Source organism: Pongo pygmaeus, chromosome 11 (assembly GCF_028885625.2).
Source record: "Pongo pygmaeus isolate AG05252 chromosome 11, NHGRI_mPonPyg2-v2.0_pri, whole genome shotgun sequence".
Lineage (NCBI taxonomy): Eukaryota > Metazoa > Chordata > Mammalia > Primates > Hominidae > Pongo > Pongo pygmaeus.
The window spans coordinates 50,759,651-50,785,704 of record NC_072384.2 but is presented as its reverse complement, the minus strand read 5'-3'; the positions used below and the strand labels follow the sequence as shown (position 1 = coordinate 50,785,704).

At 39.6% G+C, this 26,054-nt stretch overlaps 1 protein-coding gene and 1 long non-coding RNA gene across 3 annotated transcripts in view; both read left to right on the top strand.

Moving 5' to 3' along the window:
• Positions 1–2,679, top strand: part of LOC134737687 (uncharacterized) — a 41,455-nt gene extending 38,776 nt beyond the window's left edge. Inside the window, exon 3 of the long non-coding RNA XR_010122813.1 lies at positions 1,127–2,679. This is a non-coding gene — a long non-coding RNA (uncharacterized LOC134737687). The remainder of the gene's footprint in view (positions 1–1,126) is intronic.
• A 195-nt stretch (positions 2,680–2,874) lies between these two features.
• Positions 2,875–26,054, top strand: part of NMI (N-myc and STAT interactor) — a 67,557-nt gene continuing 44,377 nt past the window's right edge. The window contains exons 1-3 of one of the 2 annotated variants that reach the window (XM_063647474.1): positions 2,890–3,011; positions 4,592–4,752; positions 15,630–15,745. The gene's annotated coding sequence lies outside the window, so the exon portion shown is untranslated. Of the gene's footprint in view, positions 3,012–4,591; positions 4,753–15,629; positions 15,746–26,054 lie in introns of both variants that reach the window. The other variant, XM_063647473.1, reaches the window with a different exon arrangement.

Genomic DNA, 26,054 nt, shown 5'->3' with positions numbered 1-26,054 from the left:
TTTTTGAGACAGAGTCTTGCTCTGTCGCCCAGGCTGGAGTGCAGTGGCACGATCTCAGCTTACTGCAAGCTCCGCCTCCCAGGTTCACGCCATTCTCCTGGCTCAGCCTCTCGAGTAGCTGGGACTACAGGCGCCCGCCACCAGGCCCGGTTAATTTTTTGTATTTGCCACCAGGCCCGGCTAATTTTTTGTATTTTTAGTAGAGACGGGGTTTCACCGTGTTAGCCAGGATGGTCTTGATCTCCTGACCATGTGATCTGCCCGCCTCGGCCTCCCAAAGTGCTGGGATTACAGGCTTGAGCCACTGCGCCTGGCCGACAAATTTATTCTTTGAAAACACTCCTGTTCTGGAAAAGCCATGCCACAAACATAGCAGTTATTTCATTGAACGTATAGGTGCGGCTTAAAAAATAGCACCTGCAACCTAAGGAGCACACCAATCAGCATCAGAATGGTAATTTGTAAGAACCATACAGCCTGGTACTAGGAAGAACGCAGATTTGAATTCAGGTGAATTACCTTTGTGACCTTAAGCATATTACTTTCTCGCTGAACTTCAGTTTACTTGTCCGTAAGATGTGGGTACATATATGCTTTGCAGTGTTCCTCTGAGATTTAAGGAAGCTAATCTATGAAAAGGGCTTGTGATACCTGATGCACAGTAGGCACTCAACGAAAACTCATTCCCTTGTGACTTTATAGTGCATTTCTCAAAGAAGTCCTCATCAAGTATTTAACTGGATTATCATAATACAGATAATATTTTTAATTTTGGAAAATTGGTTATGAGTACACCACAACTGGTCTGGAATATTTCATTCGCAAGTTACAATAAAACATAAATCCACTTAAAAAAAGGTCTTCCATTTCAGTCATCATTATCCTCATTTCTCTCCATCTTACCAAAAGAGCAGTATCAATGGCAGTGGAATTGCAAACCAATTGGCAGCTGAATAACTTTCAACACTCTCTGTCACACACACGCACACACACACAAGCATATGCACATGCACACAGGCTGCCTGAGGAAACAGAAAAACATTCCAGGAGATAGTGATGCGTTTAGGATTTTCCAAGTGGAATTTCCTCTCTTCCTTTCCTTTCTTGGTTTTGTCCCTCCCAGCAGGTCAAAAAAAGGTGCACAGCAGGATGTGAAGATCTCTCCGCTCTGAGCGCGGGCTGGTTCTTTCGATGTCAGGGAACTTCTCAAATGAGAAGAGATGGAAGACGAGATTTTTGAGGGAGGAGAGAGAAAGTCACTTTATACCAGGGAAGAGGAAGAGAGGAGACTCAGAATGCAGGCAAACATTGCTGTTCTTCTTCCGCTTCGTTAACACGAATTACTGCCAACAATCTGCTGCATTCACATCTTGCTGGGTGTTTAAAAATCCATCCCAAATTTGCCTCATTTCTGTCACTCTTCTTGGTGTGCTTGTAGATGAATGGTTATAGAAGTTTATTTGTAAAAATGATAAATATTACTTCTCTATTAAGATCAAATTTTTTCTCGAGTCAACGCAACTAATTATTATGAAAATAAATATAATTATTGTACTGTTGAAATACTTAATATAATTATATGTTGTGTGGCGTCTCAGGCTACTTGCCCCTGACTGTCTCACCCACCCGTTGCTAACCTGGCTGCCTTTTTCTGTGGGACAAATTCCTCCTTAGCTTCCTGAATATTTCTCTATGTCAGACATATTTCATCTTATTTTTCCAGATTAGAGGTTTTCGGTGGTTGGGGGAAGAAGTGCTGCAGATATACATGGCTTAGCTTTTCTCTACAATAGGATTTTTAAAAGTAATGTTCATCTAACTAAAAAGCAAATGTTTTTCTCATCATTGTCAATTGGTTTTCAAATACTGACCCTGTCTCTAGATACTATCTCCCACCCCTCCAGCCACATCAAAAGTCTCACTATAGGAGTATTGGGACTATGGCTGAAATTTTACTGTCAAGTGAACTTTTACTGCTTTTCCAAAGTTCTATCCAAATACCATCTCCTTTGTGAAGTGTTCTTTGCTTCTCTTGAGCATTTAATCACTTGAATCATTTCCTTCTCTGTGTTCCCATAGCACAAAGGACATATCTCTACTATGCGTAGTATATCTTTTTGCATATCCGTCTCCCCAGCATTGACTGTGACGTGAATAAATGTTTTAAGCACTTTTATTTTTATTTGTGTAGACATGGAGCTTTGCTATGTTACCCAAGCTGATCTCAAACTCCTGGTCTTAAGTGATCCTCCCACGTTGGCCTCCCAAAGTGTTGGGATTACAGGCATGAGTCACCACACCAAGCCACACCAGTTTTAAGCACTTTTAATACTCTAGTTGAGTACCTTTTCTCCTCCACTCCAACAAACATTGGATAGCATAATTCTAAAAATCTTTGCTAACAACTTACATCACTTTGATTACTTTTGAGATGAAACATTAAACAATATGATTAGTATAGTAACGACTGTTTGTGTTTTAAACTGATGATGTTTTGAGGTCAGTTCAATTCTATTATTATGATGTGGCTTGCCCACCCCCATCCTATTACTCCTTCCTATTTGGCACTCTGGGGCTTATATGGTAGTGTACTTATCTTGCAAAATATTGCACTGTGGTAATATGATTAAGTTATTTCATCAGAATATAGTATTAAAGCTATAATATGTTCCTGGAAAATTGTAGTGCTGAGCCAGTTCTTAATAGTTATTTCTGCCCAGTCACACTACTTCTGAATTACACATCACTACTAGTAAGTCCAATAAAAATTTATTCCAAATGACGTGTTTGCTAATAAATCTGGAGAAAATTTGAAAATTCCCTGGGAGTCAGCAGAAAATAGTTTTTTTTTTTTTTTTCATGAGACAGAGTTTTGCTCTTGTTGCCCAGGCTGGAGTGCAATGGCGTGATCACAGCTCACTGCAACCTCCGCCTCCCGGGTTCAAGCGATTCTCCTGCCTCAGCCTCCCGAGTAGCTGGGATTACAGGTGCCCTCCACCACGCCTGGCCAGGTTAGTCTCAAACTCCTGACCTCAGGTGATCTGCCCATCTTAGCTTCCCAAAGTGCTGGGATTACAGGTGTGAGCCACCGCGCCCTGCAAGGCTTTACACATTTTAACAAATTTAGTCTTTATAACGGTTTCTACCTTCTCCACCCTACTTGGTTTCCTGGGAGGCTGAGATTTGTGGACAGCATCATCAGGGTCACTTGCCATCTGACCTTCAGGAGTGTATGGCTGATGGGAGGCACTGGCATGAGATTGGAGGAAGGAAGGAGGAGGGTCAGGTTGGGATATGTGTTTCCTGACCCCCTTCCTGCCAGATTGAGGCAGTTGTCTGCATCCCTGCTAGAGCATGGAGCCCTTGTGGCCGCCTACATACAGCTACCATCTGGATGCTGATACATCATTTCTCCCTTCCTGCCTGGGAGTGGTAATGGTGTTCTGCCCAAATCTTTATAACCAGTGTCTTTATTAAGCCTCCTCTGTTATCCTCCTGGAGTGCTCCATCTCTTTTCTGCCAGGATCCTGGCTGATATGCTTGATTGATAGTTTGGCTGAAAGTAGAATTCTCAGTTAGAAATAACCCCTCTCAGAATTTTAATGACATTGCTTATTGCTTCTGACTTCCGGTATTGCTGTTGAAAAGTCGATATTTTGATTCCTGAATTTCTGTCTCCCCAACCCTAAAATCGTGTAAAAATCTTTTTGTCTCTGGTGTTCTGAAATGCCACAAAGTTGCATCTTTTTGAAAGACTTTTTCCAGCACTGTGTTGGACAATGAGTTCTTAAAATCTGAATGCATATATCCTTGAGTACTGGGAATTTTTCATGATGATTTTGCTACTGATTTTCTCCTTTCTTTTTTTCCAAGTTTTCTGTTTCTAGGATTCATGTTTCTATGTAATAGATGTTGGAACTTCTAGTTTTACCCTCTAGTTTTGCAGATCTTTTCACTGTTCTTTTATACTTTTTGTCTTTTTAATTTACTTTCTGAGAGGTTTGCCTAACTTTATCTTCCAATGCTTCCATTGAGTTTTTCATTTCTGCCATCACTCTTTTTTTATTTCCAAGATCTGTTTTCTGCTCCTTGAATAAGCCATTTAAAAGTAGATATTTTTCTTTCATGAGTGTAATATCTCCTTTTGACTATATAAGGATATTGGTTATGTTGGTTTTTGAAGTTTACTTCTTCCTTCTTAGACTCTGTTTCCTCCAAGCTCCTTTTGTTCTTTTGTTTTCATCATCATTTTTTATATTAAATGTTTCTGCAATTCTGATAACCCATGAGTGTTTGCTCATATTTAAGAATTGGGAGTAAAATAATGAATAGTGTCCTGAGTGCACGGGTGAGTCTTGTTGACTATGACATTCATTCTAGGGTGATCTGGCTGGGCTATATTGTTGAAAAACCCTCAATGTCAGTATCTTTAGGTCTGAACCCTTGGACTGGTCCTGGCTGTCAGGTTGCAGGAGTGGTGTGGGGGGCGAATGCCAGGGTCTCATCATTCATTATGCAAATGTTCGCTTAATCATTCTGTTTTTAGTATATCACATTTATTCTCCATTGTAACTGATTTTGCCCTGTCCAGAGACCCTCTATTTTACTGCCTTCAAGGACGAAGACCCTCCAGTCTTCCATAGGGAAAGGAGAAGGGCGGTGGCCAAGCTGATCAGGGTTGGGGCATGGATCTGGGAGTTATGATGATTCCACAACGGACTTTCAACCAACCTTCACATTTTTTCGACTTTTGTAAGTATATGGCACTATCAATTCCTGAGGCTTTTTTCTTTTTCTCTATAATATAAATCAGTTAATGTTCTTAGAATGCCTCACTACTGGAATAGGATTTAACTATCTTTTCTGCTAAGGTAGTTGCCCCTCTCATATGCTTTCTAGCTTCCAAAACCTTTGTATTAGAGATTTTTTAAAAATATAACCTTTTAGTGTCATTTTAGCAGGATTTTAGGATGGAGAGAATATTGATGCTTTTGTTAAATTCACCATCTTTACCTGCTTAAAGCTGATTATAACTTCTCACAGCTGAAAAGAGTATAGTAGCTGGTTCTTTGCCTTCTATGTACTTTAAAGCACTTGCTTCCCCAATATTTGGCTGTTCATTGATCGCTAATGAAACAAGACCACTTGATAATTTGTTGTGACTGGTAAGATATATTCTTCTTACATGGAAATGAGCAATCTTTTTTTTTGAGACGCATCTCGCTCTATCGCCCAGGCTGGGGTGTGGTGTGATCTCTGCTCACTGCAAGCTCCGCCTCCTGGGTTCACGCCATTCTCCTGCCCCAGCCTCCCGAGTAGCTGGGACTACAGTTGCCCGCCACCACGCCTGGCTAATTTTTTGTATTTTCAGTAGAGACGGGGTTTCACCATATTAGCCAGGATGGTTTCGATCTCCTGACCTCGTGATCCGCCCGCCTCGGCCTCCCTGAGTGTTGGGATTACAGGCGTGAGCCACCACTCCCGGCCAGAAATGAGCAATCTTATGAAAAAAGCAAGGGTGACTCAAGAACTGTGCTCTGAGTACTGTTAGAGCACCATTTTAACAACTTAATATGTCCCTATTAGGGCCAGGTAATTTTTGCCCTTGGCCACAGCCACCATGAAACCGTGGCATTTTGTTTTAGCACCTTCTTCTGTCTTTTGAAAAATCTCCCAATACATATGTTCTCAGGAGGAGGTAGTAGCCACCGTGGCCTTGGCAGATTCAGGGGACATGTGACCTTGGATCATCCTATTGGACATTCTCTCCTGCACTTTTTCATTCAATGGATAGAAGGTCGTGGGAACAGATGGAGGCCCTATCTATCACAGAGGCAGAGGCCTTGTTGTCCTGTTGGAGGACAGTTGCCTGGGTTTCTGTTGTTTGACCTGGTCACACAGTCCTCCCTGAGATTATTCTCAGTTTTCAAGCCTGCTCATCTGGCCACTCATTAATTTAGTCAGCCCTGATGACCTTCTAATAAATTTATCTTTTACTTAAGATAGCAAGCCATGTTTCAGTTGCAAACAAAAGCCCTGACTAAAAACACTGCAACCACAGGAAATAAATGTGCAAGTGCCACAGGAGGCTGGGAGGCTGGGATGGAAGAGAAACAAATCCACCAGGCCTTCAGTAAATAAATTTAAAATACTTGCCCCTTTAGGAATGGATTGCCAGTATTCTCTGCCTATGAAAACAATGGCGGACTTTCACAATTTTTTTTTTCTTACAATCTAAGAGGATGTCAATGGCCCACTTCTGTGCCTCTGAAATCCTATGTTTGTTTTACCAGAGCCAAAGGGAATGACTCACTAATGAGGACCAGATTTGCCTTCGTCTGAAATGCCAAGGGAGTTGTTTAGTAATATTTGGGAGCAATCCCTTATAAATAGCACCAATCTAAAATAGTTCAATAAATTAAATGGGAAATTAATTGATTTTTGGGCTACCAATATTATGTCACTCTTATATACTCAGTTAAATCAAATGAGTTCCATTTGATTTACGGCGTAATAGTAACAGTTACTCGATTGACAGCAATCTAATCTGACACACACACACACACACACACACCTTAAAATATTTTAAGTACCAAAGAAATAAATGAAAAAATCTTAATGTAAAAATAGTTTTAAAACAACACAGATATATTTAAAGTAAAACCTGAAAAAGCCTCTTTTTTAATCCTCACTCTCCCCAATCTACCCCCAATCTCATTCCCTCACCACAGATAACCTGTTAACAGTTAGATTTCTGTGTCCTTCCAGACCTGGCTGTTACTTTTTCTTTCTACATATCTATACACACATTTGTAGATGTGCCTTTTTACATATTTTTAGTCTTAACCATGTTACTTTGAGGCATGCTTTTTTATTTATCCAATATATTTTAGAGATCTTTTCAAATCAATACATGTAAGACTCCCTTCATTTTTTAAAAGACTATACTGTATTATATAATATGGCCTAACCACAATTAACTTGGTGAGTACCATATTTCTGAATTTAAGTCGTTTGCATTTTTTTCTCTATTATAAACAATGCTAACATGAATATCCTGTGTTATATATTAAATGCCTATATGCACGTAAGTATTTTGGTATAGTAAATTATTCCTAGAAGTAGAGTTGTAGGTTAAAGCTGTGCATGTTTAACATTTTCAAAGATCCTGCCCCCTATCAAATAGTCTCCTGTGGTTTTAATTTGCATTTCTATGCTTACTAGAGAGTTTGAGCATCTTCCTTTATATCTTCGTTGTGAAATTACCTGCTCATACTATTTGTTGACTTTTCTAGTAGATTGATTATATCTTCCTTACTGTTTGCCTGAGTAGTATTTTCATAGTAAAACACTTACTTTTTTTTTTTGAGTCTGAGTCTCGCACTGTCACCCAAGCTGGAGTGCAACAGCGTGATCTTGGCTCACTGCAACCTCTGCTTCCCAGGTTCAAGCGATTCTTCTGCCTCAGCCTCCTGAGTAGCTGGTGTCCGCCACTATGCCCATCTAATTTTTTGTATTTTTTTTTTTTTTTTTTTTTGAGACGGAGCCCAGGCTGGAGTGCAGTGGCGCGATCTCGGCTCACTGCAAGCTTCACCTTCTGGGTTCACACCATTCTCCTGCCTCAGCCTCCCGAGTAGCTGGGACTACAGGCGCCCACCACCACCCCTGACTAATTTTTTGTGTTTTTAGTAGAGATGGGGTTTCACCATGTTAGCCAGGATGGTCTCGATCTCCTGAACTTGTGATCCACCCGCCTTGGCCTCCCAAAGTGCTGGGATTACAGGCGTGAGCCACCACGCCCAGCCGATTTTTTGTATTTTTAGTAGAGATGGGGTTTCACTATGTTGGCTAGGCTGGTCTTGAACTCCTGACCTTGTGATCCATCCGCCTTGGCCTTCCAAAGTGCTGGGATTACAGGCATGAGCCACCACGCTTGGCATAAAACACTTTCATGATATGCAGAAGTTTAAAAGCAAATGACAATTTCACCTCCATTTTGCCTTAATTGACTTACCTGAAGCAATATAAATACTTAATGACTTGCTGAACTTTTTAAGTTGCTTGCCAAGAAGTATATCAATGCCACTCATGTGCATTAAACTGACTTATACTGTATGTCTCAAAAATAATTTAAAAGGACAAATAAATTACTGAAGTTATATTCTCTAGATAGCTCTTTTAAATTTTATACTTTTTTTTTTTTTTTTAAAGAGACAGGGTCTCATTCTGTGTTGCCCAGGCCGGAGTACAGTGGCACAATCCTCCTACCTCAGCCTCCAAAAGTGCTAGGATTACAGGCATAAGCCACTGTGCACAGCCATTATTTACATTTTAATTAATTTAAAAATTAGGGTGTTTGTAGACCTACACAAGTTTATGCTAACATTGATATGGAAAGGCACAAGTTCTAAAATAGGTAGCACAATCTTGAAAGAACAGAGAAAGAAGAATCACTCTACCTGATATTAAGGCATACTGTATGGTGATAGTAATGAAGACAGTGTGTCCTGGCAGAGGGGTAGACACAGATCAATAGAACAGATTTTAAAATCCAGAAATAGATCCACACAAATATGCTCAACTAATTTTTGACACAGGTGAAACGTTTCAGGAGGAACAGACATTCAACAAATGATGCTGGAAAAATTAGGCATCCATAAGCAAAAAAAACGAGTCAAGACCTAAAATTCAAACATTAACTCAAAACAGATTATGAACTCAAAGGTAAAATGTAAAATTATAGAAGTTAGGGAAAAAAGAAGAAAATATTAAGGATCTATGGCTAGGTAAAGAGTGCTTAGATGATACCAAAAACACTATTCATAAAGGGAAAAATTAATAAATTGGACCTCATCAAAAGTTTTAAAACCTTTGCTCTCTGAAAGATCCTATTAACAGGATGAAAAGACAAACTACAGATTAGGAGAAAGCTTTGAAATCCATATATTTAACAAAGGACTAGTATTTGGAATACATAAAGAATACTCAAAATGCAACAGCAAAATAACAAACAATCCAATCAGAAAATGGGCAAAACCCATAGACTGTATACACTAAAGAGGTGTACAGATAGCAAATGAAAAGATATTCAACATCATTAGCCATTAGAGAAATGCAAAATTAAAATCATGATGAGATATCACTATCAGAAGGGCTAAAATTAAAAATAATGACAATAACAAATGCAGACAAGAATGTGGATAAACTGAATCACTGATATACTGCTGGAGGGAGTATCAAATGGTTAGTCAATTCTAAAAAAACAGTTTGGCAGTTTCCTAAACTAAAGAGGCAAAAGACAGTTCTTAGAATGGGAGAAAAAACTTACAAACCATGTATCTGATAAGGGTCTAGTATCCAGAATATATAAAGGACTCATAATAAAAATTGAAAAATTGGCATAGAATCTGAATAGACATTTCTTCAAAGAAGACATTCAAATGGTCAATAAGTGTGTGAAAAGATACTCAACACCATTGGTCATTAGGGAAACGCAAATCAAAAGTAGTTCATGCCCACTAGGATTGATAGAATCAAAAATCAGATAACAAGTGCTGGTGAGAATATGGAGAAGTTGGAAACTTCATCCACTGGTGATGAGAATGTCAAATGGTGAAGTCACTCTGAAAAACAGTCTGACAAGGATCCTTGTGGTGAAGTGTTACCATTGAGGAAACTGGGTAAAGAGCACATAGGAACTCTGAACAATTTCTTTCAATTGCATGTGAATCTATAATTATTTCAAAATTTAAAAGTTTAATTAAAGAACAAAAAACAACAGGCACAAAGAGGCTGAGGAATTTTGTTTAATACCTAACAGAAAAATCAATAATTAAAAAATTATGGTAGATATCTTCAAGTCAACCTTATATTCAAAAATGTTCCTTCTTAGAAAGGAAACACCTTTTTAAACACCCTTGGCTTTTTAAAATTTAATTTTTATACTTATCAGAGTTTAAAAAGTCAGATAGTTCTAGAAGACTGAAAATATGGTAACTTGCTAGACTTCTCAACTGCTGCCTCATAATTCCCACTTTCAAAGTCAATCATTTTAAATTATTTCAGAAGTTTCTTCAGGTATTTGGCTCTGTTTTTCTATAATAATATGCTTATAGTGCTATTTCTTATTTTTTCATTTTAGACACCATTCATTTTCTACTATTTTGTGTATCATAAAAGATGAGGATTTAGCTCTCTTATCTCCTGCCTACCATCTCTATACTTTCCTACTCCCATACTCCCAATATGGTTCTATCAGAAATGTGAAGAATATTAAGTGCTTATATTATCATGATTATGCAAATATTATTCTTAGCCGAGTGTACTATGATTAAATATTAATTCTTGCACAAGTCTTTGTTTTTCTCTGGAAGTGATAGTTGCCTTTTCCCTCCCATTTACTTAGTTTTCTATGTACCTGTTCCTAATTCAGCTCCAAACTATTTACAGGATTATAAAACTGCATTCAATATTTGAAAACATACGAATTAAACTATCAGTTCAAATTTTCTTGTTGACATCCATACCAAAGCCCTCTATCCCTTTTTTCTAATTTGGATAGTTTCTCTCAAGACCTCTTGGGAATTGCCTCTGTCTTCCTCTCCTTTTGAAGACTGTTTACTGAATCCTAAGTATTTTCTTTTCTCTATTTGTCTCATTTTAGTGGAGTACATTCACCAGTAGCTTCCAGAGTAAGGGGATACAGGAAGTTAATTTTTAAGAACTCACCTCTTGCAATGTCTTTATTCACACTTGATTGGTTTGCATGAGAATACAGTTCTATATTGTTAATCATTTTTCCTTAAAACTGTAAAAGCTTATTCCAACATCCGATTTCATTGAAAAGACTGTTGTCTTTATGGTCTGTAATATTTTGTATGTGACCTATATTTTGGTCTCTTTCTCTGGAAACTTTTTGGATCCCTTCTTCCCTTCCTTCCTTCCTTCCTTCCTTTTCTTTCTTCTTTTTTTTTTTTGAGACAAGGTCTCACTCTGTGGCCCAGGTTGGAGTGCAGTGGCACAATCACAGCTCACTGCAGCCTTGACCTCCTGGGCTCAAGCAATCCTTCCACCTCAGTCTCCTGCGTAGCTGAGACTTCAGGCACATACCACCATGCCCAGGTAATTTTTGTATTTTTTGTAGAGATGGGGTTTTGCTGCATTGCCCAGGCTTGTCTCAAACTCCTGGTCTCAAGGGATCCACCTGCCTCGACCTCCCAAACTGCTGGGATTACAGACATTAGCCACTGCACCTGGCCCATTGATCAATACTTTCAGCCTCCAGTTTAATAGTTTCTTGTTCTTTTGTTCTTAAATGCTATATATATTCTCTTATCCTTATTAGAGTATTAATTATAAGTTTTAAAAACATATTCATCTGTTCCTTGCATTATTGTGCACCCACATATTTGTTTATCTCCCTCTTCCAAGCAAGAAGCTTTTATCAAATGTTGGATGATCCTTGACAACTGGAAGCTCTGTATGTATGAGGTCTGACAAGTAGGGAGTTTATAGCAGAGTGATTGTTCAGGTATCTGTTTTTTTTTTTCTGGGCAGTAGCTGTTGGCCTTCTTTTCTGGGGCTGGTCACTCTCTCCAGAAAGGAATCCTCCACTTTCATCTCAGGATGGTGGTGATGGAGTGATCTGGGTGCTGAGGTTAGTAAGTCTCATTGTTCAGAATGCAGACTTGTACTTGATCTCTGTGTTGCCAGTAAGTTACCTCAATCACGCCTGCATACCTGCTATCCTTGAGTGTAGAGATTTTTCTGGCTTAACTTCCCCTGAAAATAATGTCAAGCCTTCTGCAGAAGAAGGAGGGTCAGTTGCCTGGCTGTGCAGGTTATGAGAAGATGTACTGGTTGAACTGCTTTTATGCAAGACATCAACCAGTCAGTCCTCCTGATTTTAGCCTCATTTGCTTCCCATATTCAGAGACAAACTGCGGCTCCAATTTCTGGGCCTTTAAAGGACTTGGCAGCCAAATCTACGTGCTTCTTGGCATCCCTCATCCTCACCCCTACTGCAATCATTTAGTTTCAGCTTCCGCTAGTCTGCTAAATCAGTTATCATAAGTCTGTTTTGTTGACATCTCTTGGCGGCTATTATTCTTCTCCCATTCTCTCTGTGCCTATTACTTTTTGAAGTTTTCTTTTTCTCTTTTTTTTTTGTGACGGAGTCCCACTCTGTTGCCATACTGGAGTGCAGTGGTGTGATCTCGGCTCACTGCAACCTCCGCCTCCTAGGTTCAAGCGATTCTCCTGCCTCAGCCTCCCAAATAGTTGGGATTACAGGCACCTGCCACCATGCCCTGCTAATTTTTGTTTTTAGTAGAGATGGATTTTCCTATGTTGGCCAGGCTGGTCTCGAGCTCCTGACCTCAGATGATCCACCTGCCTCAGCCTCCCAAAATGCTGGGATTCCAGGCGTGAGCCACCGCACCTGGCCTAATTTTTGAACTTTTTTTTTTTTTTTTTTTTTTTATACAGGGTCTTGCTCTGTTGCTCAGGCTGGAGTGCAATGATGTGATCATAGTTCACGTAGTTCACTGCAGCCTTCAACTCCTGGGCTCAAGTGATCCTTCTACCTCAGCCTCCTGAGTAGCTGGAACTATGCCCTGCTAATTAATTAATTAATTCATTTTTTTTTTGGTAGAGACAGAGTCTCACAGTGATGCCCGGGTTGGTCTCCAACTCCTGGCCTCAAGTTATCCTCCTGCCTCAGTCTCCCAAAATATTGGGATAACAGGCATGAACCACTGCACCTGGCCTCCATTTTACATTTCTTTACCAACAATTTGGTGAGATTTTGGGTGGCAGTGAGGGTGAACAGGTGTTTTACTTTGCCGTATTTGAATGGCAGTCTAAATTTTTTTTTTTTTAATTTTAGATAGGGGTTTCACTCTGTTGCCCAGACTGGAGTGCAGTGGTGTGATCTATGCTCACTGTAACTTCTGCCTCACAGGATCAAGTGATCCCCCCTCCTAAGCTTCCCTAGTAGCTAGGACTGCAGGCACATGCCACCATGCCTGGCTAATTTTTGTATTATGTTGTAGAGATGGAGTTTCGCCGTGTTGCCCAGGCTGGTCTCCAATTCCTGGGCTCAAGTGATCGCCTACCTCTGCCTCTCAAAGTGCTGAGATTACAGGCTTGAGCCGTTGCACCTGACCTGCAAACTTCTTGCATTCTGATATAAACGGTGGTTGCTTCCAAAGGATAAGTCTTATGGAGTATCTGCGTACTCAGGGAGTAAGAAAATAATGCCAGCACTGTCCACTGTATGTTCTACTCTTCCTTAGTAGGGATTTTCACATGGGCCTAAGACTGCCTGCTTAAGGACCATATCTCTGCGTACAAGGCTTGCCAAGTGGTAGATTTCACAGTCAAATCTAGGTGTGTCTATGGGACTAATTTCTTCTTTTTTTTTTTTAAATTTTACTTTAAGTTCCGGGATACATGTGCAGAATGTGCCAGTTTTTTATATAGGTACCTATTACATAGGTATACATATGCCATGGTGGTTTGCTGCACCTATCAACCTGTCATCTAGGTTTTAAATCCTGCATGCATTAGGCATATGTGACTAATTTCTTGCCAATTCTGTGATCTGGAATATAAAGCAACAAGATAGAAAACAATCTTGAATAGCAACCCTAGAGATAACACTACAGAGTAAGGTAGAAAAATCTGGATTCTTGACACTGTGAAACTGCCGCTCCCTTGTGCTTGGAATGCTGTGTAAGAGAGACATTAACTATAACTTCTATTTTGTACAACCCTCTCCTATTGCTTTTTATTTGTTCATGTTGTTTTTCTTCCACCAAGTAAATATTTTAATTAATAAACAATATTTTATATTGAAGTCAAGAATTATGACGTGGTAAAGTGATAAGAAGGAAGGATGAAAAAGGAAGAAAGAAAAGAAAAATGGCCAATAATAAATATTTAAGAATTTTAAGAATAAGACAAAAGAACAAAACATTATTCCTTTAAGATTTAAAGAATAAAAAATTCTCTTCCTGCTTTTGGCATCTTTTCTACAAAGAGCTTCTGTGTACCATGTACTTTGATTTTTCTTTAAATAAGAAAAGGTTGGAGAAAAATAGCATCATGTAATACTTGGTAGTTGACTAATCTTAGGTTTATTTTATTATTAGTGAAAAATGGGATGCCTTTCTTCCATTTCTATATTTTAGTCAGACATTATATCATGCAAAGTGATTCCATTTTTAATAGTTGTTTTCTGGTGATTCAGTGTCTTCCTCATTTATTCCTTCACCGTGTCTAGATTCTTGTGTTGGGAGAAGATGATATTAGACTGATATGTTTTATTTAACATTGACCAAAAAAGTTCAGAATGTTGATATTACTTTTATTTTTAAGAAATAAAATCAGATTACTCTTTAAATATCTATTTTTATTTTTCTTTATTATTTTACTTATGGGCATATAGTTTACATACAATAAAATGCACAAACATTACATGTTCAGTTCAATGAGTTTAGACAAAACAAGACAGAATACTTATAGCACCTAAGAACTTTTCCTCATGCTCCTTCCCAGGCAATATTCTTTGCTATGGTTTGAATGTTTGCTCCTCCAAAACTCATGTAGAAATGTACTTGCCCGGCTGGGTGCAGTGGCTCATGTCTGTAATCCCAGCACTTTGGGAGGCCGAGGTGGGCGGATCACGAGGTCAGGATTTTGAGACCAACCTGGCCAACATAGTGAAACCCAGTCTCCACTAAATAAAAATACAAAAAATTAGCCGGGCATGGTGGCGCGTGCCTGTAATCATAGCTACTCAGGAGGCTGAGGCCCAAGAATCGCATGAATCCAGGAGGTGGAGATTGCAGTGAGCCGAGATGGTGCCACTGCACACCAGCCCAGGTGACAGTGTGAGACTCTGTTTCAAAAAAAAAAAGTACCTGCTCTTGTAACAGTATTAAGAAGTGGGACCTTTAAGAGGTGATTAAGACACGAATGGGTTGATGCTGTCTTGCACTCTCTCCCTCTCTTGCCCTTTTGCTCTTCTGCCATGTGATGATGCAGCAAGAAGGTCCTTGCCAGATGTTGGCACCTTGATATTGGATTTCTGAGCCTCCAGAACTGTGAGCCAATAAGTTTCTGTTCATTATAAATTACTCAGTCTGTGGTATTCTATTATAGCAGTACAAACAAATTAAGACATCTTTCAAACCCTCAGAGTTAAGCAATGTTCCGATTTCTGTCATTGCAGATTAATTTTGCCTGTTTTGGGAATTCATATTTTGCTCAACATAATTGAGTAAAATTTTTTTAGGTTAATCTATGTTGCTGTGGGTATTGGTGGCTTTTTTTTTTAAACAGATTCCATTGTATAAAAATATTACACTTTAAAAATCCATTTTCTTGCTGACAGATGCAGTAGGTATCCTCTTTCACGGCTTCCAGTGATCCTCACCTCCTGCTATTAATTCACATCCTTGTGTAATCTCCTCCCTTTGAGGATGGGTTCAACCTAGCAACTCTCTTCTAATAAATAGAACATGGCAAATGCCATGGCATGTCACTTCCAAGATTTGGATATAAAATATTTGACTTCCATGTCTCTTCTTCTCTGTGGTTCTTCTTGCCTGCTTGTTGTGATAAAGCAAGCTGTCATGGGGTCCACATGGCAAGGAGCTGAAGACCTCCGGCCAACAGTCAGTGAAGAACTCAGGCCATCAGTCTAACAGTCTGTGAAAAATTGAGTCTTTCCAACAGCCATGTAAGTAGACTTGGAAGTAAATCCTTCTCCAAGCAGAGCCTTGAGATGATCTCCAAATCCAGTCAGCACCTTTATTGGAACCTTATGAGAGAAGATACTGCTGCTTTTTTTGATGAGATTTTTGACCCGCAGAAACTGAGATAATAAATGTTTCCATTTACTTTTTGGGTAATTTGTGATGCAGCAGTGGATAGCTGTTACAACAGACATTTGGTTGTTTTTAATTTTTTTTTTTTTTTTTTTGTGATGGAGTCTCACCCTGTCACCCAGTCTGGAGTGCAGTGGTGTGATCTTGGCTCACCGTAGCCTCCACCTCCCAGGTTCGAGCGATTCTCCTGCCTCAGCCTCCCGAGTAGCTGGGACTACAGGTGCACACCACCACGCCCAGCTAATTTTTGTATTTTTCATAGAGACGGGGTTTCACCATATTGGTCAGGCTGGTCTCGAACTCCTGATCTTGTCATCCACCCGCCTTATCCTCCCAAAGTGCTGGGATTACAGGCATGAGCCACCGCACCCAGCCTGTTTTCAAATTTTGGTCAGTGTCCTATTTCATTATTTATTTTCTATTTGTTCTTTGTTTCTGTGTTTCAGTTTTCTTGCCTTCTTTTGGGTAACATATATTAATTTAAAATATGCCATTCTATCTCATCTATGGACATTTTTAGCTACACCTACTTAGTGTTATTTTTTAGTGGGTATTCTAGAGATTACAATGTTGATCTTTAATTTATCACTAACTACAAATAATGTTTTACTATTAAATAAATAATGTAAGCCTTTTATAACCATATAACTCCATTTACTCTGGTCTTTTGTGTTCTTGTTGCCATATATGCTACTTCGATAATATGTTGTTATTCTTTTTGCATTAAATATATTTTACCTATACTTAAATATATTCGAAGCCAAAAGAATAGCAATGTATTGTGGGATATACATATAATTTATAGCAAAAATAATGCAATGTATTTAAAGTGGCATTTTACGTTTACCTAGATATTCAGTAGGTGCATTTCATCCTCAGAGTATTCAGTGTAAGATCTAATAATAAGACCTTATTTTGAAAGAAGAATAAGAGCCCTAGAATTCATTATCTCCAAAGAATAAATGACACCACAATATAGTAGTTACTTGGATTTCAGAGTTTGGAATCCAAGCTCTGCCACTTACTGATTATACAACATGGGGCAATGTACTCACCATCCCTTACGTATCCTATCTGTGAAATGAAGATAAGAAAATCTACTTTACATCATGGTTTTCAGGAGCAAATCAGATAATCATTGTCAAGTCCTTGGTGTATTTTCTGGCATATAGTTATTCATCTTAACCACAGCTACCATCATTGTTACTGCTGCTGTTACTGTTGTGATTATTGTTGCTATTATAATTAGCATTACTACTATTTGTACTAGTAGTGGTGGTGGTGGTGCCTAATTCTCTTCCTACTTGTTCCTTATTTCTTTTCTTTCTTTCTTTTTTTTTTTTTGAGTTGGAGTTTTGCTCTTGTTGCCCAGGCTGGAGTGCAATGGTGGGATCTCAGCTCACCACAACCTCTGCCTCCCAGGTTCAAGCGATTCTCTTGCCTCAGCCTCCTGAGCAGCTGGGATTACAGGCATGTGCCCCCACGCCCAGTTAATTTTGTATTTTTAGTAGAGACAGGGTTTTGCCATGTTGGTCAGGCTGGTCTCGAACTCCCGACCTCAGGTGATCCACCCGCCTCGGCCTTCCAAAGCGCTGGGATTACAGGCATAAGCCACCGCGCCTGGCCCTTCTTATTTCTTAGTCTTCTTTTAGGGCTCTTCTATCTCTATTTACTCAATAACATTCATATTCTCAGGGATTGTGTTCATGAGTCACTTTTCTTGCCCTTCTACATAGTCTCACTGATTTTTTTTTCCTACGAGAATCAGGGAAATGGAGTCTCTAATATATATATATTTTTTTTGAGATGGAGTCTCGCTCTGTCGCCCAGGCTGGAGTGTAGTGGCGCGATCTCGGCTCACTGCAACCTCCGCCTCCTGGGTTCAAGTGATTCTCCTGCCTCAGCCTCTTGAGTAGCTGGGATTACAGGCACACACCACCACGCCCAGCTAATTTTTGTATTTTTAGTAGATACAGGGTTTCACCATGTTGGTCAGGTTGGTCTCAAACTCCTGACCTTGTGATCTGCCTGCCTCAGCCTCCCAAAGTGCTGGGTTTACAGGCGTGAGCCACCGTGCCCGGCCTGGAGTCTCTAATTTTTTGTTATTTTGCAGAGTATTAACTGACACTTGTATGCCACCTCTTTTGTCAAGTTTTGGACTCATAATCCAAGCCTATTAGACATCTCCACTTGGCTATCCAGCAGATGCCACAAATTCACTATTTGCTAAATAGAACTTATCTTTCTCTTTCCAAGCCTGCTCCTCTGCTCATGTCCATACAGTAGTAAGAGTATCAGTAACATCAGATGTCCACACTAAAAACTGGAAGTAACCTTGGACTTCTTTTTTTTATTCATTTATCCATTAATTAATCATAAACCTGGATATATTGTACTGGAAGATATAACTGTGACAAGATATCAATCCTATGTCCTCACAGAACTCATAACCTGACAAGCTCCAATTGATTACTAAGTCCTACTAATTTAACTCCCTAAATATTTCTGGAATTTACCCTTTCTTCTTTGTTTCCTTAGCCCTTACCTTAATTCAGTTGTCATCATCTGATTATTCTGCATTTATTTTCCCTCTGACTCATTTATTACTCTACAAGAATGATTTTTTTAAAAAAAATTTATTTCCATCAGTTTTTGGGGAACAGGTGGTATTTGGTTACGTAAGTTCTTTAGTGGTGATTTGTGAGATTTTGGTGCACCCATCACCCGAGAAGTATACACTGAGTCCAATTTGTAGTCTTTTATCCCTCACCCCGTCCCAGCCCTTCCACTTGAGTTCCCAAAGTCCATTGTGTCATTCTTATGCCTTTGCATCCTCATAGTTTAGCTCCCACTTATGACGGAGAACATATGGTATTTGGTTTGCCATTCCTGAATTACTTCACTTAGAATAATAGTCTCCAGTCCCATCCAGGTTACTGCAAATGCCATTAATTCATTCCTTTTTATGGCTGAGTAGTATTCTATTATATATATACACCACAGTTTCTTTACCTACTCGTTGATTGATGGGCATATTGGTTGGTTCTATATTTTTGCAATTGCAAATTGTGCTGCTGTAAACATGTGTGTGTATCTTTTTCATATAATGACTTCTTTTCCTCTGGGTAGATACCCAGTATTGGGATTGCTGGGTCAAATGGTAGTTCTACTTTTAGTTCTTTAAGGAATCTCCACACTGTTTTCCTTAATGCTTGCACTAGTTTACATTTCCACCAGCAATGTGAAAGTGTTCCCTTTTTACTACATCCATGCCAATATCTATTTTTTTTATTTTTAAATTATGGCCATTTTTGCAGGAGTAAGGTGGTATCACATTGTGGTTTTGATTTGTATTTCCCTGATCATTAGTGATGTTGAGCATTTTTTCATATGTTTATTGGCCATTGATCTATCTTCTTTAGAGAATTGTCTATTCATGTCTTAGCCCACTTTTTGATGGGATTTTTTTTTCTTGCTAATTTGTCTGAGTTCTTTGTAGATTCTGGATATTAGTCCTTTGTCGGATGTATCATGATTGTGAAGATTTTCTCTCATGCTGTGAGTTGTCTGTTTAGTCTGATGACTGTTCCTTTTGCCATGCAAAAGCTCTTTAGTTTAATTAGGTCCTAGCTATTTATCTTTGTTTTTACTGCATTTGCTTTTGTTTTCTTCGTAATGAAATCCTTGCCTAAGCCAATGTCTAGAAGGATTTTTCCAATGTTATCTTCTAGAATTTTTTTTTTTTTTTTTTTTTTTGAGACAGAGTCTTGCTCTGTTGCCCAGGCTGGAGTGCAGTGGCATGATCTCAGCTCACCACAACCTCTGCCTCCTGGGTTCAAGCGATTCTCCTGCCTCAGCCTCCTGAATAACTGGGACTACAGGCACATGCCACCATGCCCACCTCATTTTTGTATCTTTAGTAGAGATGGGGTTTCTCCATGTTGGTCAGGCTGGTCTCAAACTCCTGACCTTGTGATCTGCCTGCCTCGGCCTGTCAAAGTGCTGGGATTATAGGCGTGAGCCACCATGTCCGGCCCTAGAATTTTTATAGTTTTAGGTCTTAGATTTAAGTTTTTGATCCATCTTGAGTTGATTTTTGTATAAGGTGAGAGATGAGGATCCAGTTTCTTTCTCCTACATGTGGCTAGCTAGTTATCCCAGCACCATTTGTTGAATGGTGCTTTCCCCACTTTATGTTTTTGTTTGCTTTGTTGAAGATCAGTTGGCTGTAAGTATTTGGGTTTATTTCTGGGTTCTCTATTCTGTTTCATTCGTCTATGTGCCTATTTTTATACCAGTACCATGCTGTTTTGGTGACTATGACCTTATAATATAGTTTGAAGTCAGGTAATATGATGCCTCCAGATTAGTGCTTTTTGCTTAGTCTTGTTTTGGCTATGCAGGTGCTTTTTTGTTTTCATATGAATTTTAGGATTGTTTTTCTAGTTCTGTGAAGAATGATGGTGGTATTTTGATGGGAATTGCATTGAATTTGTATGTAGATTGCTTTTGGCAGTGTGGTTATTTTCAGAATATTGATTCTACCCATCCTTGAGTGTGGGATGTGTTTCCATTTGTTTGTGTTGTCTGTGATTTCTTTCAGCAGTGTTTTGTAGTTTTCCCTGCAGAGTTCTTTCACCTTTTTGGTTAGGTATATTCCTAAGTATTTTAATTTTTTGTAACTGTTTTAAAAAGAATTGAGTTCTTTATTTGATTCTCAGCTTGGTTTCTGTTGGTGTATAGGAGAGCTACTGATTTGTATATTAATTTTGTATCCTGAAACTTTGCTGAATTCTTTTATCAGTTCTTGGAGCTTTTTGGAGGAGTCTTTAGAGTTTTCTAGGTATACAATAATATCATCAGCCAACAGTGACAGTTTGACTTTCTTTTTATGGATTTGGATGCCCTTTATTTCTTTATCTTGTCTGATTGCTCTGGCTAGGACTTCCAGTACTATGTTGAAGGGGAGTGGTGAGAGTGGGCATCCTTGTCTTGTTCCAGTTCTCAGAGGGAATGCTTTCAACTTTTCCCCATTTAGTATTATGTTGGTGGTGGTTTTGTCATAGATAGCTTTTATTACATTGAGGTATGACCCTTGTATGCCCAATTTTGCTGAGAGTTTTAATCATAAAGTGATGCTGGATTTTATCAAATGCTTTTTCTGCATCTATCGAGATGATCATGTTATTTTTGTTTTAAATTCTGTTTATGTGTTGTATCATATTTATTGACTTGTGTATGTCAAACCATCCCTGCATCCTTGGTATGAAACCCACTTGATCATGGTGGATTGTCTTTTTGATATGTTGTTGGATTTGGTTAGCTAGTATTTTGTTCAGATTTTTGTATCTATGTTCATCAGGAATATTGGTTTGTAATTTTCTTTTTTGGTTATATTGTTTCCTGGTTTTGGTATTAGGGTGAGACTGGCTTCATAGAATGATTTAGGGAGGATTCCCTCTTTCTCTGTCTTGTGCGGTAGTGTCAATAGGATTGTTACCAGTTCTTCTCTGAATGTCTGATAGAATTCAGCTATGACTCTATCTGGTCTTGGACTTTTTTTTGGGTATCTTTTTTTATTACCAGTTCAATCTCATTGCTTGTTATTGGTCTGTTCAGGGTATCTAATTCTTCCTGATTTAAATTAGGAGGGTTGTATCTTTCCAGGAATTTATCCATCTCTTCTAGGTTTTCTAGTTTATGCACATAAACGTCTTCATAGTAGCTTTGAATGATCTTTTGTATTTCAGTGATGTCAGTTGTAATATCTCCCATTTTGTTTCTAATTGAGCTTATTTGGATTTTCTCTCCTCTTTTCCTGGTTAATCTTGTTAATGGTCTATCAGTTTTACTTATATTTTCAAAGAACCAGCTTTGTGTTTCATTTATCTTTTGTATTTTGTTGTTGTTGTTTCAATTTCATTTAGTTCTGCTCTGATCTTGGTTATTTCCTTTCTTCTGCTGGGTTTGGGTTTGGTTTGTTCTTGTTTCTCTAGTTCCTTGAGGTGTGACCTTAGATTGTCTATTTGTGCTCTTTCAGACTTTTTGATGTAGGCATTTAGGGCTATGAACTTTCCTGTTAGCACCGCCTTTGCTGTTTCCCAGAGGTTTTGATATGTTGTGTCACTACTGTTGTGCAGTTAGAAGAATTTTTTAATTTCCTTCTTGATTTCGTTGTTGACTCAATGATCATTCAGGAGCAGGTTATTTAATTTCCATGGATTTGCATGGTTTTGAAGGTTCCTTTTGGAGTTGATTTCCAGTTTTATCTCACTGTGGTCTGAGAGAGTACTGGATATAATCTCAATTTACTTAAATTTATTGAGACTTGTTTTATGGCCTATCATATGGTCTATCTTGAAGAAAGTTCCGTGTGCTGATGAATAGAATGTATATTTTGCGGTTGTTGGGTAGAATGTTCTGTAAATAGCTGTTAAGTCTATTTGTTTAAGGCTTTAAATCCATTGTTTCTTTGTTGACTTCCTATCTTGATGACCTGTCTAGTGCTGTCAGTGGAGTATTGAAGTCCCCCACTGTTATTGTGTTGCTGTCCATCTCATTTCTTAGATCTAGTAGTCATTGTTTTATAAATTTGGGAGCTCCAGTGTTAGGTGCATATATGTTTAGGATTGTGATATTTTCCTGTTTGACGAGGCTTTTTGTCATTATATAATGTCCCTCTTTGTCTTTTAACTGCTGTTGCTTTAAACTTTGTTTTGTCTGATATAAGAATAGCTACTTCTGCTCGCTTTTGGTGTCCATTTGCATGGAATGTCTTTTTCCACTCCTTTACCTCAAGTTTATGTGAGTACTCATGTGTTAGATGAGTCTCATGAAGGTAGCAGATAGTTGGTTGGTGAATTCTTATCCGTTCTGCAATTCTGTATCTTTTAAGTGGAGCATTTAGGCCATTTACATTCAGTGTTAGTATTGAGATGTGAGGTACTATTCCATTCATTGTGCTACTTGTTTCCTGTATACCTCTTTTTTTTATTGTATTTTTGTTTTATAGATCCTATGGGACTTACGCTATAAGAGGTTCTGTTTTGATGTATTTCCAGGATTTGTTTCAAGATTTAGAGCTCCTTTTAGCAGTTTTTGTAGTGCTAGCTTGGTAGTGGCGAATTCTCTCAGCATTTGTTTGTCTGAAAAAGACTGTATCTTTCCTTAATCTACGAAGTTTAGTTTCACTGGATACAAAATTCTTGGCTGATAATTGTTTTATTTAAGGAGGCTGAAGTTACAGCCCCAGTTCCTTCTACCTTGTAGGGTTTCTGCTGAGAAATGTGCTGTTAATCTGATAGGTTTTTCTTTATAGGTTATCTGGTGCTTTGCCTCACAGCTCTTAAGATTCTTTCCTTCGTCTTAACTTTAGATAACCTAATGACAACGTGCCTAGGTGATGATCTTTTTGCAATGAATTTCCCAGATGTTCTTTGACCTTCTTGTATTTGGATGTCTAGGTCTCTAGCAAGGCCAGGGAAGCTTTCCTCAATCCCCCAAATATGTTTTCCAAACTTTTAGATTCCTCTTCTTCCTCAGGAATGCCAATTATTCTTAGGTTTGGTCACAACATAATCCCAAATTTCTTGGAGGCTTTGTTCATTTTTTCTTATTCTTTTTTCTTTGTCTTTGTTGGATTGGGGTAATTTGAAAATCTTATCTTTGGGCCCTGAAGTTCTTTCTTCTGCTTGTTCAATTCTATTGCTGAGACTTTCCAGAACCTTTTGCATTTCTCTAAGTGTGTCCATTATTTCCTGAAGCTTTTATTATTTTTTATTTATGTTATCTATTTCACTGACGATTTCTCCCCTCATTTCATGTATCCTTTTTTATATATATAATTTTTTCGAGACAAAGTTTCACTGTTGTTGCCCAGGCTGGAGTGCAGTGGTGTGATCCTGGCTCACTGCAGTCTCCACCTCCCAGTTTCAAGCAATTCTCCTGCCTCAGCCTCCCGAGTAGCTGGGATTACAGGCACCTGTCCCCCACGCCTGGCTAATTTTTTTGTATTTTTAGTAGAGACAGGGTTTCACCATGTTGGCCAGGCTGGTCCCGAATGTCTGACCTTGGGTGATCCACCCGCCTCGGCCTCTCAAAGTGCTGGCATTACAGGAGTGAGCCACCGTGCCCAGCTTTGTATTTTTTAATTTTTAAATTTTTTTTTTGAGACAAAGTCTCGCTCTTGTCCCCCAGGCTGGAGTGCAATGGGATAATCTTGGCTCACTGCAACCTCTGCTTCCCGGGTTCAAGTGATTCTCCTGCCTCACCCTCATGAGTAGGTGGGATTACAGGGGCCTGCCACGGCGCTGGGCTAATTTTTGTATTTTTAGTAGAGACGGGGTTTCACCATGTTGGCCAGGCTGGTCTCGAACTCCTGGCCTCAGGTGATCCGCCCACCTCAGCCTCCCAAATGGCTGGGATTACAAGTGTGAGCCACCGCACCTGGCCTCATTTTTTTAATTCCCTTAAATTGGACTTCACTTTTCTCTGGTGCCTCCTTGATTAGTTTAATGACTGATTTTCTGAATTCTTTTTTAGATAAATCATAGATTTCTTCTTGGTTTGGATTCATTGCTGGTGAGCTAGTGTCATTTTTGGGGGCTGTTAAAGAGCCTTGCTTTGTCATATTACCAGAATTGTTTTTCTGGTTCCTTCTCATTTGGATAGTCTATGTCAGAGGAAAGGTCTAGGGCTCAAGGCTGCTGTTCAGATTCTTTTGTCCCATGGGGTGTTCCCTTAATGTAGTACTTGCCCTTTTCCTATGGATGTGGCTTCCTGAAAGCTGAGCTGTAGTGATTATTATCTCTCTTCTGGATCTAGCTATTCAACAGGTCTACCAGGCTCTGGGCTGGTACTGGGGGTTGTCTGCACAGAGTCCTGTGATGTGAACTGTCTGTGGGTCTCTCAGCCATGGATACCAGCACCTGTTCTGGTGGAGGTGGCAGGGGAGTGAAATGGACTCTGTGAGGGTCCTTATTTTTGGTTGTTTAATGCTCTATTTTTGTGTTGGTTGGTCTCCTGCCAGGAGGTGGTGCTTTTAAGAGAGCGTCAGCTGTGGTATTATAGGGAGGATCAGGTGCTGGGTAGGGGCCTAGAACTCCCAAGAGTATATGCCCTTTGTCTTCAGCTACCAGGGTACATAGGAAAGGACCATCAGGTGGGTGAAGCGCTAGAAGTGTCTGAGTTCAGACTCTCTTTGGGCAGGTCTTGGCTGCGGCTGCTTTGGGGGATGGTAGTGTGGTTCCCAAGTCAATGGAGTAATGTTCCCAGGAGGATTATGTCTGCCTCTGCTGTGTCATGCCGGTTGTCAGGGAAGTGGGAGAAGGCTGGCAGTCACAGGCCTCACTCAGCTCCCATGCAACCCAAAAGGCTGGTCTCACTCCCACCTTTCCCCTGACTCCCAACAGCACCAAGTCTGTTTCCAGCAGTGGGCGAGCAGGGCTGAGAACTTGCTGCAAGCTACCAGTCTCCCAGCTGCAAAAGCAAGCAGAGCTTTCCTGTCTGCCCACTTGTGGAGTCTGCACACCAGAATCACTCCCTCCCTGGAGTTCTGGCCACGAGATTTTGCATTCTGTTGGATTGTTACACAGTTCAGCTGGAGGTTTCCTTTTCCCTGTGGTCTTTCCCCAGTTCCTCTGGCAGCCCTCCCCAAGGATGGGAGACAAGGCGGAAATGGCTTCCCCGGAGACACAGAGAGCCCACAGGGCTTTTCCCGCTGCTTCCTCTACCCCTGTATTTCACTCGGCTCTCTAAATTGACTCAGCTGCAGTTAAGGTCAGAATCTCCTCACGTGATCTAGACCTTCAGGTTCCCCAGTGAGGGTTGTCTCAAGCAAGTCTGTGTGAAGAGACCACCAAACAGGCTTTGTGTGAGCAACAAGGCTGTTTATTTCACCTGGGTGCAGGTGGGCTGAGTCCGAAAAGAGAGTCAGCAAGGGTGGTGGGATTATCATTAGTTCTTACAGGTTTTGGGATAGGCGGTGGAGTTAAGAGCAATGTTTTGGGAGCAGGGGGTGGATCTCACAAAGTACATTCTCAAGGGTGGGGAGAATTACAAAGAAATTTCTTAAGAGTGGGGGATATTATAAAGAACATTGATCAGTTAGGGTGGGGCAGAAACAAATCACAATGGTGGAATGTCATCAGTTAAGCTATTTTC